Source organism: Bos grunniens, chromosome 15 (genome assembly GCF_055505025.1).
Source record: "Bos grunniens cultivar Pamir isolate PY7600 chromosome 15, Bosgru_T2T1.0, whole genome shotgun sequence".
In the NCBI taxonomy this organism is placed as follows: Eukaryota; Metazoa; Chordata; class Mammalia; order Artiodactyla; family Bovidae; genus Bos; species Bos grunniens.
In genome coordinates, this window is record NC_141179.1 from 77,121,777 (window position 1) to 77,139,084 (window position 17,308).

At 42.2% G+C, this 17,308-nt stretch overlaps 1 protein-coding gene across 14 annotated transcripts in view; it reads right to left on the minus strand.

Annotated features, from left to right (window-relative positions):
- Nucleotides 1-12,264, minus strand: part of AMBRA1 (autophagy and beclin 1 regulator 1) — a 172,920-nt gene extending 160,656 nt beyond the window's left edge. For 10 of the 14 annotated variants that reach the window (XR_015142362.1, XM_086341417.1, XM_086341416.1 and 7 more), the window contains exon 1: nt 12,013-12,261. The gene's annotated coding sequence lies outside the window, so the exon portion shown is untranslated. Of the gene's footprint in view, nt 1-11,759; nt 11,878-12,012 lie in introns of those variants that run through there. The other 4 variants (XM_086341419.1, XM_086341414.1, XM_086341418.1 and 1 more) reach the window with 3 other exon arrangements.
- Between the last annotated feature and the right edge of the window lie 5,044 nt (nt 12,265-17,308).

The window sequence follows — 17,308 nt, forward strand, 5'->3', positions numbered from 1 at the left end:
CTTTCTAATTTGTAATCTATATCCCTTCTGTTGCAATTAAAACACATCTCCTCTTGTCTTGTCCACTATGGAAAGAGAACATCTGCTTAACACCACCTGAACAACATCCCTTCAAGAGGATTATAAAATATAGGAAGCCTATTTCAAACGACTTCATGTAAATGCAACATGGCTTTAAATGGGTCACTGAGACAAAGGACATAATTAGGAGCCTTCAACTACCAGTTCCATCACTGACTTGCTCTGAAGATGATAGGAAGTTAAAATCATGCAGATGCTGTACCTCCATTATGCCATCAGTAAAATGCAAAGAATAAAACCAGTAACGGAGAACTCAGTTCCTGAAAAAGTTAAACATACAGGAAAGAGAGTCTCAATCCCAATCTAAGCCAACAACTCACAAATCACACACACTCTATAGAAACCGCAGGTGTTGGCTTTGATCCCTACATTTCAGAAAGAATCATTAACAATTACATTAGCAGAGGGCTCTGCAATTCCACTCCCAGGTACATACCCAAAACAACTGAGAACAAGTGCACACACATCCATGCTGACAGTAGCCCTATTCACAACACCCGAAGGTGGAGCCAGTCCAAACGTTCGTTAACAGACGACGGACCAACAAATCACGGTGTGTGTGTACACAGACACCCAAGGCTGCGTATCGGATGATCCCACTGACACGAACTGTTTAGAACGTATCAATCCAGAGAGACAGAGTGAAGGCTGCTGGATTTCAGGTGGAGAAAAAATTTTAAAAAACTGCTCAATTGGAAAGAGGATTTCTTTGGAATGATGGAAATGTTTTGAAACTAGACAGAGGTAGCGGTTGCACAATATTATGCGAATGCCACTCAACTGTTCACTTTAAAATGGTTAATTTTATGTTTTGTGAATTTTACCTCGATAAATTATTTTAAAAGAAAAAAAAAACTGCTAGGAGAACTAATGGGCACAATTACTATAAAATCCTTAGCCTTTCCCAGGAAAGTCATCATACAAAATTCTAGGTAGAAAAGTAGCCAAAATTTTAATATTACCTCAATATATCCAATTAGACTTTGAGTAAAGAGTGTGTAAAAGGCAAACAAAACAGAAACTGAAATAAAGTCTATAGTCATAATTACACAGTATCCTACATAGACAGAAAAGTCAATAAACAGGTGAATGAATAAAGAGAAATAAAATAAATAACCAAGCATATCAGCTAATTAGATATGGAATGAGCTTTAAAAACCAGTAATACTGAAGTACAAAAGACCCACTAGGTAGGGAGTAAGACAGAAAGGCTAATGATAGCAAAGCTGAAAAGTACCTAAGCCTTAAACTCTGAGGCCACATATAAAAACGAGAATCTTTATCTCATCATTGCAAATATCCTCATTCCCTCTCCCCTTTCTGCTTTAATACAACTTTTTTGCAAGACATGAAGGTTAAAAGCAGCCAAGGACACCAAAATGAAATGGTATGGTTCCTACGTTCCTGGACATTCTAATAGTACTTCATTTTCTTAAAAGTCTTACTTTAAAAAAAAATTTTATTCATTTATTTGACTGCATCACATCTTAGATGTGGCATGAGGGATCTAGTTCCCTGCTGCTGCTGCTGCTAAGTCGCTTCAGTCGTGTCCGATTCTGTGTGACCCGAGACGGCAGCGCCTTCTCTGCACAAAACTCCTAGAAGACAGGAAAATCTTCATGACCCCTTGGATTTGGCAACGGATTCTTAGATATGACACCAGTAGTATGTAGGTAAATAAAACTTCACACTTTAAAACTTTTGTGTATCAAAGGACTATCAAGAAAGTAAAAAAGACAACCTAAGAATGGGAGAAATTTTTGTAAACTATATACCTGATACAGTATGCATAATATACAAAGAACACTTGGGTCAAACCCAGGCCCCCTGCATCGGGAGCCCGCAGTCTAACCACCAGGGAAGTCCCAAAGTCTTACTTCTTATGGGAAGACAGACATGCTAATCATCAAAGTACACCAACCATTTCCACTTCCTCCCTTTTCACTTCTTCAACGCTGTTCTTGCTATGATCATCAGTGATCTCTGTTTTGCTAAATCAAACAAAATATAGGGGGGGTCACTTCCTCTTTGAAACACACTCCTCTCTCAGTTTCTGAGATTTTCTCCGAACTTCCTTGGAGCTCAGTGCTGAGTGATCTTCTAATCCTAGTCTTGGACACCTTTCGTCTGCGTAAATGCATCCATTTTCCTTGGCTGTAAATACTACCTGTATACCACGGGCATCCAGATTTATTTCCAGCACCACTTCTGAGCATTAGCTCAGTAACAGCTTGCTTACTTCATGTCTCCATTTGTATTATTTCACAGATAACCCACACTGAGCACGACTGAAACTGAGGCCTTCCCTCAATTTTCCTAATAGTTGGAATCTCCTCCTCCTCCTATGCTTCCATCTCAGAACTAGCAATTTAATCTACCTAGATACTCACACCAGAAATTTGGGAATCATACCTGATACCTCTCTCTTCCCACATATCTAATCCATCATTAAGCCTTCCTGTTCTCATTCTAAAATATCTACTGTATCTTTCTGCCTTCCTCCGTCTCCTGTGCCTACAGCCTAATCCAAACCATCACCATCTTCTGCCTGGACCACTGTGTGTGCGCACGTGCTAAGTTGCTTCAGTCGCTTCCAACTCTTTGCGACCCCATGGACTGTACCCCGCCAGGCTCCTCTGTCCATGAGGTTCTCCAGGCCAGAATACTGGAGTGGACTGTCAGGCCCTCCTCCAGGTTAGATCTTCCCAACGGTGTCTCCGGTGTGTCCTGCGCTGGCAGGTAGGTTCTTTACCACCAGTGCCACACGGGAAGCCCCTGCACCACTATAAATCACCCTAAGTATTAGACGTCCCCCAACTTCCTCCTCTTTCAGATTTTCCACAATTTCCAATTTTTTCCCTCAAAGATTCCCAAAAATTTCCACAACGTAGCCAGAATAATTTTTTAAAAATCATATATTAGGTCACAACACTCATTCTTAAAACCTTCAAAGGCTTCCAATTATACTGAGGGGAAAAATACAGTATCCTTGACACAGTCCTGCCTAAGTCCCTCTCTTCTCCCTATGCCTGCATTCTCCCTCCTGCTCACTGCATTCAAACCACACCAGGCGTCTTTCGGGTTCTCCAACGTGCCAAGTTCTTTCCCACCCCAAGGCTTTCACGCATGCTATTCTCTTCCATTCCCCTTTCGTCCTTCTCACGTCTGCCTAAACCTCACTTCTTCAGAGAAACCTCCCCCAAAGCTCCAATACAATTCATGCCCCCCCCACTATAATACTTTTTACTTTTCCATCATAAAACTCTGCACACTATATAATTATATATTTGCATATTTTTTTGTTTGCTGTCTCTCTCTCCCTCTGGATCACACTCTGCATAAGGGCATAAACAATGTTTTTTTTTTTTTTCCCCTCACTGTAGTCCTGGTATAGTAGCAGTAATTTAGAGAGTTTAGAATTGTTTAAAGTAGTTTAGAATCAGAATAATTTAGGGATCTGGAGCAGGGGAGCCAGGCTGCTTGGATTCAAATCCTGGTTCTGCCACTTACTTTCGAGCTCCATGACCTTGAGCAAACTGCCTAGCCTCTCTGTGCCACCATGTCCATATCTGTAAAACGGGGAGAACCAAAGCCCCTGCGCCATCAGGCTGTCCTAAGAATGAAGAGAATCAGTGATGCAGCGCCTGCTGTGAAGCGCTGCTGTGAGCACGGGCTCTGACCAGTGCTCACTGCGGCGCCCTCACCACCCGCCAGAGGCATTCGGGAGACGTTCCCTGCATGAACGACTGGAGAAAAGACTTTACTACCATCTTTAACAGGCTTTTGTAAATGATACAGCAGGAATATTATAGAGATTTGGACATAAAGACATAAACAGTTAACGCAAAGACTGAACAAACCCAAAGTTTATAATGGCATAAAGGGATAAGAGAAAAAAAAAACAAAAAAAAACTAACTTGACTGGATGCTCAGTCTTCATAGCTAAGTAAAAACACCGTTCACTTTTCCAGAAATTTACCCAAGGAGACTTGGTAGCTTCAACTTTTCTCTAAAGTATCACCCTCTTCCACAGCTTTAATCATTTTCTTCAAGATCCTTCAAGCACCAATCACAGTCCAAAATAGATGGTAAAATTCATCTAACTTTACTAGATACTAGTATTAGTAGAAATATTAGATACTAATATTTTCTACCTGTTTTGCAAAGAAGTGTTTTTCTGATCCTAAAATAGCTCTGGACTGTTTTGCTACATATATTACAAACTCCTCCAAGTCTCAAAGTCTGTCTTGTATCTGGAGTCCTTTCAGACACTGTTCTTTGGAGGCTCCCTCCTTTCCAGCAAGGCTCATCCTCTTACTCTAAGTTACTCAGAAGGACACTGAGGGGAAGGAGGGACAACTTATATGCTTTGTCCCTTATTCCTACTTCTTATTCAAGCTTTCTCAAAAGACCCTAAACTTCAATCTCCGCATCACTATTATCTGTTCTGCTTTTGAGAAACATATGATCTTTAGCTTGCTATAATGATATTGAAAACAATTTGGCAGCTGGAGTGCACAGTGCAATGTGCTACTCTAAATGCTTTACATATGTCAACTCATTTCATTCTCACAACAACTGTATGATGTTCTACAGATGAGGAGAGGCACAGAGAGGTTAGGTAACTTGCCTAAGTCACAGAGCTAGTAAGTACTGGCATTGTGATTTGGACCCAGACTGCCTGCCTTCAGTCAGGACCACTATGCTATTATTCCAAGAGTTTGGCAAGACACATTCTTCTGCCTTGTTTCCACAGGTCAGCTAGACTGAAAACTCCGATTCTCTCCCCAAATCAAGGACGCAGATGAATCCTCTCCAACTCGGCAAAATTTCAGATGTTTCATTATATCATTGGCATATATACCTAAAGCAACATAATTTTGGTTCATGGGACAATGTGTGTTCTATCCTGGGAAGTAGAAATTAACAAACAATGAAATCATGAAATGTGAAATTTGCCTGAGTTAATTCTGCAGACATAAATATGATTCCAGTGAGTAGCTGAAAAAAATGTTTGTAAAATGCTTTTAATTTTTTGAAGGAAAAGTACCAAACAAGACTGTAGGTGTTATTATTAATATATACACACTCAACAGCAGCCTACATTTTCCCTCTCCTAATTTCACAATTCTCCTAAGTCTCTCCCTTTGCGAGTGTGCCAAATCGCTTCAGTTCTGTCCAACTCGTATGTGACCCCATGGATTGTAGCCCACCAGGCTCCTCTGTCCATGGGATTCTCCAGGCAAGAATACTGGAGTGGGTTGCCATACCCTCCTCCAGGGGATCCTCCTGACCCAGGGATAGAACCTGAGCCTCCTGTTGCTCCTGTATTACAGGCGGATTCTTTACTGCTAAGTTATAAGGGAAACTCCAAGTCTCTCCCTTTCAGTTCAGTTCAGTCGCTCAGTCGTGTCCGACTCTTTGCAACCCCATGAATTGCAGCACACCAGGCCTCCCTGTCCATCACCAACTCAGACTCACGTCCACAGAGTCAGTGATGCCATCCAGCCATCTCATCCTCTGTCGTCCACTTCTCCTCCTGCCCCCAATCCCTCCCAGCATCAGAGTCTTTTCCAATGAGTCAACTCTTCGCATGAGGTGGCCAAAGTATTGGAGTTTCAGCTTTAGCATCATTCCTTCCAAAGAAATCCCAGGGCTGATCTCCTTCAGAATGGACTGGTTGGATCTCCTTGCAGTCCAAGGGACTCGCAAGAGTCTTCTCCAACACCACAGTTCAAAAGCATCAATTCTTCGGCGCTCAGCTTTCTTCACAGTCCAACTCTCACATCCATACATGACCACTGGAAAAACCATAGCCTTGATTAAACAGACCTTTGTTGGCAAAGTAATGTCTCTGTTTTTCAATATGGTATCTAGGTTGGTCATAACTTTTCTTCCAAGGAGTAAGCGTCTTTTAATTTCATGGCTGCAGTCACCATCTGCAGTGATTTTGGAGCCCAGAAAAATAAAGTCTGACACTGTTTCCACTGTTTCCCCATCTATTTCCCATGAAGTGATGGGACCAGATGCCATGATCTTCGTTTTCTGAATGTTGAGTTTTAAGCCAACTTTTTCACTCTCGTCTTTCACTTTCATCAAGAGGCTTTTTAGTTCCTCTTCACTTTCTGCCATAAGGGTGGTGTCATCTGCATATCTGAGGTTATTGATATTTCTCCCGGCAATCTTGAGTCCAGCTTGTGCTTTTTCCAGCCCAGCGTTTCTCATGATGTACTCTGCATAGAAGTTAAATAAGCAGGGTGACAATATACAGCCTTGACGTACTCCTTTTCCTATTTGGAACCGGTCTGTTGTTCCATGTCCAGTTCTAACTGTTGCTTCCTGACCTGCATACAGATTTCTCAAGAGGCATATCAGGTGGTCTGGTATTCCCATCTCTTTCAGAATTGTCCACAGTTTATTGTGATCCACACAGTCAAAGGCTTTGGCATAGTCAATAAAGCAGAAATAGATGTTTTTCTGGAACTCTCTTGCTTTTTCCATGATCCAGCGGATGTTGGCAATTTGGTCTCTGGTTCCTCTGCCTTTTCTAAAACCAGCTTGAACATCTGAAAGTTTGTGGTTCACGTACTGCTGAAGCCTGGCTTGGATAATTTTGAGCATTACTTTACTAGCGTGTGAGATGAGTGCAATTGTGCGGTAGTTTGAGCATTCTTTGGCATTGCCTTTCTTTGGGACTGGAATAAAAACTGACCTTTTCCAGTCCTGTGGCCACTGCTGAGTTTTCCAAATTTGCTGGCATATTGAATGCAGCACTTTCACAGCATCGTCTTTCAGGATTTGAAATAGCTCAATTAGAATTCCACCACCTCCACTAGCTTTGTTCGTAGTGATGCTTTCTAAGGCTCACTTGATTTCACATTCCAGGATGTCTGGCTCTAGATCAGTGATCACACCATCGTGATTATCTGGGTCATGAAGATCTTTTTTGAGGGCAAAGGGTCTCTCTCTTTAAGTAAAGCTAAATACTTCAGTTTATTCCCTGCTATGAACACTTGAAGGCCCATACGCAGTTTTCAAATTCACTGAACTCAACTTTCAAAGAATAGCTTCTTCAGGGAAAAAACTAATAAATGGAAACTATAAGAAGTAAAAATTAAATTCATTAGTCAAGCATGCTAGATATTCATTAAGTCACGGTTATCTTGTGGTCATGTATGAATGTGAGAGTTGGACTGTGAAGAAGGCTGAGCGCTGAAGAATTGATGCTTTTGAACTGTGGTGTTGGAGAAGACTCTTGAGAGTCCCTTGGACTGCAAGGAGATCCAACCAGTCCATTCTGAAGGAGATCAGCCCTGGGATTTCTTTGGAAGAAATGATGCTGAAGCTGAAACTCCAGTACTTTGACCACCTCATGCGAAGAGTTGACTCACTGGAAAAGACTGATGCTGGGAGGGATTGGGGGCAAGAGGAGAAGGGGAGGACAGAGGATGAGATGGCTGGATGGCATCACTGACTCAATGGATGTGAGTCTCAGTGAACTCCGGGAGTTGGTGATGGACAGGGAGGCCTGGCGTGCTGCGATTCATGGGGTTGCAAAGAGTCGAACACGACTGAGCGACTGATCTGATCTGATCCTTTACTAAGCCAAATCCAGTGTTATCATACATTAAGTAACAGACAAACATTACAGACAGCAATCTATGAAGACTTCCATTGTAATGGCAACAGGAGAACTTTAATTCTCTGAATCGTGGTATGTTGTGACTGCAACTTTTTAGGGGACTTACTGTCAACTCCCACAAACGCCCAGTGCATTCCTCATGCCTTCATCTCTCTCTCTCTCCCCTCAGCCCTTGTCTGTTTCCTTTACAGCACAGCCTACATTTCAATCTTTATCAGATACCTGGTCAATTCTGCTCCCCACTCAAATTAATTCCATCAGGTCAGGAACACTCATGTCTTACTTTTGTACCCCAGCATCTAATAAGCCTTCCGTAATTATTTGTTAGATGAATAGAAGTCTGAAAAGGTGAGGCTTGAAACATACAGTTGCAATCAAGAAAGAGTTCCAAAAGGTCTGACTGGAGTATTTCACACCTCAGAACAAAAACACAGTACCGCAACAATGCTCAGTGAAGAAAGGAGAAAGCTTAGGCAAAGAAGTGAAGATTATCAACCCTAAGAGCAAAGGAAGTGACAGAGAACAAGCTAGAAAAGACTACACTAATCCACAAACAAGCCAGGACTAACTGGAATAGAGGGAGTATCAGGCAGCACCTAAAACTTCTCTCCCTCGCACTTCCAAGGACGTGCCCCTTGACACAAACACTTTAGTAAGCTTCTCCAGGGCACTTAATGTTTGTCGCTTCTGTTTTCCATGACCGTCAGGCACAACGCTGCCTTCAAAGAAGCAAGCGGACCGAGAACCCAGACGACATCAAGTCATTGTTGCTGTAAGATAGCACAGACGTTAACACTGGAGGAGCACCTTATCTTTTCAAAGCAGCTTCAAGTATCTTCTTTTTATCAACAGAAGTTATTACAATAGCAGCATTATCTTTCCCATCCTTTCAATACAGACACATAAAAGTGCTCAAAGCCTTGAATTTGAGTCCTACCTCTGCTACATACGTGCTGTGTGATCTGGGACAAATCATTCACTTCTCTGTGATCTGAGTATCCATGGGGAAAATAATATGTACCTTCAAGGACTGTTCTGAGCATTAAGTGAGATTAACACTTGTAAAGAATACAACACAGTAAATGCTCAATAAAGGAAAGTAATCTTCCCTATGGCCTCCTTAAATAGTCCGTACAAGATTTCTCAGCTAGTAAGATGGTAAACCTAGGACTTAAACCCAGGCCGCCTGATTCCTTAATCTGTTTTCTTCCAGCCACATCGCTCTGGCAGTCTGCCGCATACTACTGACACATAAATATATTGACAATAACTGGTCACAAAATTTTTATCTATCAGTAACTAATTTTAGCTTTGAGAAAAAGGGACCAAAAAAAAAAAAAAAACCTGATCTAATTAACTTGGGGGGAGGAGGGGTTTGAAAATATAAAACATCAATTATATCCCCAAGCCGCAGCAGAGGTGGTACCACAGCACTTCCGTACAAACAAAAAAATATGACAAGAAACAGAAAGTTCTCTCTGGGTTTATGAGGAACAATTGGAGAAAGAAACGAGCATGACTATGATTAAAGGAACTGAAAAAACCTTAGGTTTTTTTTTTTGGTAAACCAAACCACTGGGCAAAAAGATCTGCATCTCATTCCAAAATAACTCAATCAGGGCTGAGAAGTATCTTTAAAAAAGAGGCCGCAGTGTGCTAACAACAAACTTTTCCTTCCAAGTCTTTTAAGAGTCAGATAAACGGGAAGAGTGAGATAAACCACCCATGTAAACTGTCAACGTTCAACAAGATCCTTGAAGACCATAAACGTCTGTTTTGGATTCAGTATTAATAAGCAGCATAAAGGACCGTGATCAAAAGGATAAAAGTCTCATAAGTAACCTAACACAAGTTGCAAAATATTTTGAAAATTATACAGTATAAAACTAAGCTATTATTCTGTTAATAAAAATAACCAACTGCTTTCAAGTGATATATATAATGAAACTTTTAAGTGGTATACATAACTCCTTTCAGGATAAGTTCTAAAAGACATTCAAAGAAATTCACATCTTTAACAATCCCCAAGAACTTTCTTACTAAAAGAGAAGACAGAATAATTCAGCCACATTCGGAATTTGTAAATTCTGAAAGAAAGGCCAGAAGAGAGCTTGATCTGACATTAGCAGAACACAAGAGTTAACCCAGAAAGGTAAAAGTTGAGTGAATGTCTACCACAAAGCAGGGGGGAAGCTGATAAGAAGTTCCACCCTTTCCACCACAACCAAATTTCTTGTCCTCTTCAATTCAACTTAAACCTCTGCTAATTATTTTCCACGAAAGCATAACAAAATACTCCTAACATTTCTTCCTGACACTCACAGCAAATTTCATTTCTTATTTAGCATTCATTAGGAGCCACTAACTCTAAATTCTATGCAGAACCTATCAATCTCCAGGGGAATATGTCCCTCCCTCCTCTAAATTCTTTGTTGTTGTCACTGTTCAGTGAGTTGTGTCTCTTTTGCAACCCCATAGACTGTAGCCTGCCAGGCTCCTCAGTCCATGGGATTTCCCAGGCAAGAGTGTGGGAGTGGTTTGCCATTTCCTTCTCCAGACGTTCTTCCCGGATCAGGGATCGAATCGGGGAAGCCCTCTAAATTCTTTTCTCTGATATTAAATTCTCTTCTGTCATAGAAACTTTTTCAGAGAACACACATTAGCCTAACTTCCCAATATAGAGTCTCCATAAAGACAGTCTAGTAACTCTTCATTAATCTCTTCCTGGGAGCACTCAGGATCTGGCAATTAGGAAATCACTCAAGATCAAGGGCCCCTATATTTAAATCCTGCTGACCTCACTAAAATGATGATGATAATGATAATACAAAGAAAAAACAATAATCCTTCCAAAACTCAGGTGAGAAGTCTAAATTTGTTAAAGTACATAGACTTGTATAGTCTCCCTCCAAGGACTACAAATTTAGTCTCTTCTCCCTTAAGAAAACCCAACTCCTACTGATTCTAAATTTGTACTATGGAAATACTTATTCAACCTAGAATGACCTCTAGGTTGATTATTTTTTTCAACAAAGAAATTACACAAATTAGAATCATGCCACTAAATCCAATGAAAATAAAATGAGGAAGAACATTTAGTCTCCAAAGTTTCCGGGCTAGGAGAGAAAAGGAAAAAATAATGGAGTTCCCATATTTAAACTTTCGATTTAAATATGTCAATATGTGAATGATTTCTACACATAGTCTTTTAAACTCTAGTATACGCAGTAACTAAGTCACTAATGAAATACAACAACACTGGCAAAAAAGAGACTCCTTGGGTTTTATTTGGATTCTTCCTAGAAAGCAGTCTCTCAGGACAAATATCTGACTTCAAAATCTTGACCATCCTCTTCAGGACATTAAGTACTTAACACCACAGTAGAAAGACTTCCAGTGAGAAACAGGCTGCGAGGAAGGAGGAGACAGAAAGTACCAAACCGAAAGCAAACCAGGGAGCAAACAAAATTTTCTATCAAGAAACAAAAAGAAATTGTCATGACTCCTCCCGCTAAAATGATACAGACTTTCAACGCAAAACCAGCCGCAAGACTGCGTGTTCCCTTTACTTCTGAAGTCTCCAGGGACGGAATCTACCTATATTCCTCGGAAGGAGGGACTAGAGAGACAATCAAACGACAAATCACTATGTGGATAAAATGACTGGTTAAGTATGGGGCGGGGGGACACACACAATGAACTGGTAAACAACGAAAAAATGAACTCACAGTACATTTAAAGATCTGTGCCGGATATGGGGAAAGTCACGTCCCAGATCAACCTCAGTTTCCCTACCCAAAAATAGGCGAGAACGTGACACTTGGCTCAGAGGAATCGGAGGGCCCTGCGGCCGCAGGCCTCCACCTAGTCAAGGGTCCCTTCGAAGGCCGGACTCGGAGAGTGTCCCCCAGTGCAACTGAGTCGTGACACCCGGAGCCTTTGGGGGGCGGGAGGCCAAAGCGCGCAAAGCTCTATCCGCTGCTAGAAAGAGGCTTCTCCCACACACTGGGGGTACCGACACCCTCCCCGGACCCACCGAGCCCTCGCTCCCGGACCACTCCAGGCGGCAACCCCAGCATCCCTTCCCTCCTTCCGGTTTCTCCCTCCGTTGCCCGCCGCCTCTCCGACCGCGCCCCCGAAAGCCGCCGCCGTGTAGCTCCTCCTCTGCCTGAGTCTCCGCGGCCGACCGGCGCGCCCGCCCACCTACCCACCCGCCGGCGCCAAGGTCTTCCGAACCCGGCAGGGGAAGGATGCCGGGCCGGGGCCTCCCAGGCTCCTCCCGGGCCTACCTGCGAGGCGGGCGGGGGCTCGGTTTGCAGCCCAACGGGTGGACTGAGCCGCGCACTAGAAGGAGAGGCAAGAAGGAAGCGAGAGGTCCGCTCCGCCGACCGGCGGGAGAAAGCAGCCTGAGCGCGGGGGCCTCGCGGACGAGAAGCCTTCGACCCGGCGCCGCCGCCGCCGCCGCCGCTGCCGCTCGGGAGACATCAAGCGAGAAGACGGCGCAGGAGATCACCGAATAGACGAACGCCCCAGACCTCAAAGGAGGAGCGCCCAAGCAATCGTTCAGGGAACCGCAGTTGAGCGTCGAGAAACAGCTTCGCTCCAACTTCAGGTCCGGCTCCTGTCCAAGGCGTAAATAAACGAACCCAGATCATAAGCCGTGGAGTCAGAGTAGACGGGCTTCTGCCATTTTCTGTGTCGAGTGCGGGCTGTCTAAATTGTTTAGAGAACCGGAATTTCTCTTGAGAATGTTGAAGAGCAAGTCTTAGTATAATAACACTTTGTTACTTAACTGTAATTCAGCGACTACCTTATGGACTCTCAACAGTATTTATCCCACCTGAGCCAATTTGACCTTACTGGCTCAGTGAGGTGAATTTTAAAAAAGATAGATTAGATAGATAAAGATATAGCAGAGGCACGGAGAGAATCCAGGCTGAGGAACAAATAATCTCTATTTAAGCTCCAATTAGCTCCCATAAGCATAGCAGAGAAAAGCTGGGAACGTTCAGGGTTGTGCAGTCTGATCTTACAGCAGGAAATATAATAGACATACTGCTTTAATTTTATTCCAAAGGCCTAGAACCACAGCTGTGCTTCTTAATAATACATAATAACCAATAGACTCTTTGGGTTCTAAACTCAACAAAGTGTTATCGGCACAACTATGGCCTGTTTTTGAACTCTCTTAGTAGACAGACTAACATGGTCAGCACAAATATGGTAATATGTTCATTCCAAGCATAATTTAATAAATCATGTAGATCACCACAGTATGGTTTACCAACTGTGAGCAATAATAGTTTATCTTACCCTCCTTAGGTTTAAAAAGAAAAGACAGTCCCAGCCCTTATTAAAGAGTATATAATCCAGTCAAAGTGAAAGCCCACATACTTACAGCATTAGTTTTATTTACAATTATTTACAATTTTCTGTAATTTTTAAAAAATCCTTTAAACGCATGAAACTATTTAAGGGGCAATTCATATACATATATAATGCATGATAAGACCAGCATCCAAAATATGAGGACAAAACGCTTTATTGTCTATCATTGTTTTAGAGGACTTTTCAAATGAGTAACTATTATAGCAACATTTATAAAGGCCTAAAACAAAAGAATGTGATCATCTTCCAAATTATTCATATTCCCATGAAGTCCTTGGATATATCCTATAGTAATTTTTTCTATTTATTCTTTTGACCTCGCCATGTGGCTTGAGGGATTTTAGTTCCTCAATCTGGGATTGAACCTAAGCCATGGTGGTGAAAGCCCGGAGTCCTAACCAGTAGAGGGCCAGGGAATTCCTCTACATAATTTTTGTTCAATTTAAGCAGAAATACAATAGCATTATTGTTTTGCTTTGTATCGTTTCCCTATTAAAGCTTTTAATAGTTGTTACTTTAAACGATTGCACAATATTCTGTTGAGAAGATTTACTGACCATGCTCCCCATTTTGAATATGTATGTTACTTCCAAATATTTTCCCTGTAATTGCATCTCCTGCAAACAGGCAGCTATAATCTTATTATTTATGATTAGGACCTACTACACATAAACAAAAAGAGCAAAGAAATAAGGCAGAGGTTTATTTCTCTGTCATGTAAAAGAAATCCAGAGATGCACAGCCTCCAGGAAGGTGCAGCCGCTCAGCATCAGGGCTCAGGTTACTATCTTGTTGCTGTGACATCTTCAATAAGTGGTTTTCATCTTAGGTCCAAGACAGCTGCTCGAGCTCTAGTTATCATGTCTACATTCCAAGCAGCAGGAAGCTCAAAGAGGAAAGGCATGTCTCCTGGCCATAAGGCCACATCTTGAAAACAGCACAGGACATTTCCACTTACATTCCAGTGGCCAAAATAGAGTCACGTAGCCACACCTAACTAGGAATTTGTCTTTACCCTGGGAAGCCATATACCCGTGAAAAGTCATGGGCAAGAGGACCCTGGAGAAGAAAATGGCAACCCACTCCAGTATTCTTGCCTGGAAAATCCTATGGACAGAGGACCCTGGCGGGTTACAGTCCATAGGGTCGCAAAAGAGTTGTACTCGACTTAGCAACTAACAACAATAAGCAGTCTCTGCCAAGTTCCTGGAGCAAGTTGAGGAGCAGGCAAATTAACCTTGTTTTGCTGTTATCTCAGGGCTGGGCTTCTACTCCTAGAATACATGTTTTAGAGAAGCTTCTTTCTTGGAGAGCCTTGTGGGGCTTAAGTATCTAAAGCTACAGCCCACACTCAAACTTGACCTATGCAATGACTTTATTTTGAAACCTTGATTTCAATGAGGAAAACTAAACAAATTAATTTCAAGGCGATAGGAAGCTTTTGGTTTTTCGAATCTGGAGACTTTTATTTTGGGAAAAACACTTGAAGGCTATGCAAATATAAATCTAAAATCCACATCTGAAAATGCAGATGTTTGAGAAGTTGAGGCTACACTGCTCTGTGAAACCATGGAAAACGGTTTTTATTCTGCAGGCAGACTTGCATCTTTACAGAAAAATTTCGTTAGAGAAACTGTTTCAAGTGTGACAATAAACCATTACTTATTCTTATCAAGTCTATTGGGGCAGAAGAGAAGATAACAAAAGAGCCAGGGCTGAAACCCTCAAACCTACAGAAATCTTCTCATGCTGGAGGGAGACCTGAAAAAAGAAGCCAGATCATCTGGGATACATAACACAGACACCTTCAACTTGGTGTTAAAAAACTCAACGACTCATTTTTATGTTGATTGTTCATTATTGTATCCTGGTAGGAGTCTTCTGGAGGAGTCACCCCCTTGAAAGTAAGAGGAGGCTTCCCCTGAAGTCGGGTGACCAACTGTCTCAGTTTGCTAAGGACTAAACAGTTTCCCAGGACACGAGTTTCAGCGCTAAAACTGAGACAACAGAGGGCAAACCAGGAGAGTTGGCCACCCTAAGAATAATCAAAGCCGCTGTCAATCGTGTGGAAAAGTTTGGAAAGACTAAACCAGGAATGAGGACTGGGACTTATTGACCTGGGGGAGTTGCTTGTGATAAAGGGTGAAGGGAAGGGACACAAGAGAAGGGGAGGAGACTGTTCCTTATGTTGCTCTGGGCTCTGAGAAATTTAACACACTTGGTGGTAGGAATCAAGTCTGAAGCTAGGGTGAGATAACTCTGCAGCAGTACCACGAGTCATCTTATTAGGAAGCCCAGGAAGAGGGGGCTTCCCAGGTGGCTCAGTGGTAAAGAATCCGCCTGCCAAGTAGGAGACGCAGGTTAGATTCCTGGGTCAAAATGATGAGCCAGTCAGAGGCTCTGCTGTTGCAATCCTATTTTGTTCTTTTGTCCTCTGGTCTCATGGCACCTTGGGAGAATGTACACACTGCAAGCTGGACAGTAAAGGTAGAAGCAGTGTAGCGACGGAGGAGCTGCCAGGGAACAGGAGAGTTCCAGAACAGCAACTAACCATTCACAAAACAGCAGCAGGCTTTTCCTTCTCTGGGATTATTTATATAGGATCAATTTCTAGTAGTGGAATTAGTGAATGGATTGAAACATATGAGCATTTTTAGACTCTAGAATGGCACCAAGCTCAGTCCTTCTATAAAGACACCTGTATATGTAAAGGCTAGATAGTCTCAACAGTATGAAACTGAATGTTTTGCTGGGCAAACATGAAGATTCCTTTCCAAAGGACTTTGAAATTTACCATCCTATGATTTCAAGGTCTAGTTTGCTTGTACCATATATCAGGGGATCTCATATCTCCTATTTGTTTATCACAACGTGGGATCTTAGATGGTAGCCACATTAAAAAAAAAAAAAAGCCTGTGAATTTTATGTGTTAGATACCTGGAGTGTCCCCAGCCTTCAACTCATATTTTTTCTTCCTTCTGCACTGCCATTCTTCCTTAATGCTGAGTCCATGATCTCTTATACTCACAATTTTGTAAAATCTAGGTGGGATCTAGGGAATAAAAGAGCCCCGAGGATATGTGCATGCACAGTGGTTAAAACCCCTGCTTTCTTATTATTTTGACTTCCTCTTAACTTCCCCTCCATTTGCTAGGGAAATCAGCAGACACTTAGTTCTTGAGTTTTCAGTTTATTTCAGGTAGGGATAGTATGTCTATTCTCTATCTAGCCTCTGTTTTACTCCTCCTCATCTCTTATACTGTTTCATATCTGATCCCATTAAGATTGTGACTTGTTTCTTTGTTCCTGAATTAGATGAACTTGCTATAGATCCTTTATAGTTCAGGAAAGGAGCTCCATCTCTGCTCAGTTCCTTTTAAACTAAGAATATGTTTATGTTCCCTCATTTGTGTCATTTGGAACTGGGAAACCAATGGTGACCCAATATTGTAGTTTTTCCTTAGTATAACCTGAGACTTCCACTGTTTTGCAACAGCTAAGGGCAAATCTGGAAGACTCTCAGGCTGGCCAGATGGAATCATCTATGGGAAGATGAAGCTTACATAAGATGGGCAAAATCCTTCACTCTTTCCCAAAGCTATACCATGAAGATACTGCTGCTAAGTTGCCTCAGTCATGTCCGACTCTGTGCAACCCCATAGATGGCAGCCCACCAGGCTCCGCCGTCCCTGGGATTCTCCAGGCAAGAACACTGGAGTGGGTTGCCATTTCCTTCTCCAATGCATGAAAGTGAAAAGTGAAAGTGAAGTCGCTCAGTCGTGTCCGACTCTTTGTGGCCCCATGGACTGTAGTCTACCAGGCTCCTCAGTCCATGGGATTTTCCAGGCAAGAGTACTGGAGTGGGTTGCCATTGCTTCTCCAACGAAGGTACTATATATCCACAATAAGGCCCTCAAGAGAAGACTTCTCAGGCACTTATAAAAAGCTCCTATGAGCAAACCCTTGGTAATGTGGAAATACAGATCCTGATCCCTCCCCTAGATCATTTTGGGTAATAACTATGGACTGAAAAAAAAAAAAAAAAAACCTGGCCTATAGAAATCCAGATCCAAAGGAAATTAAAGGAATAGATTTGAACAGTTACTCGGTGAAATTATTAGGGAATGAAATGCTCCTGGGGAAAAACACTGCCATCCAATGTTTAGTCTGTGTGCTAAGTCACTTCAGTCGTGTCCG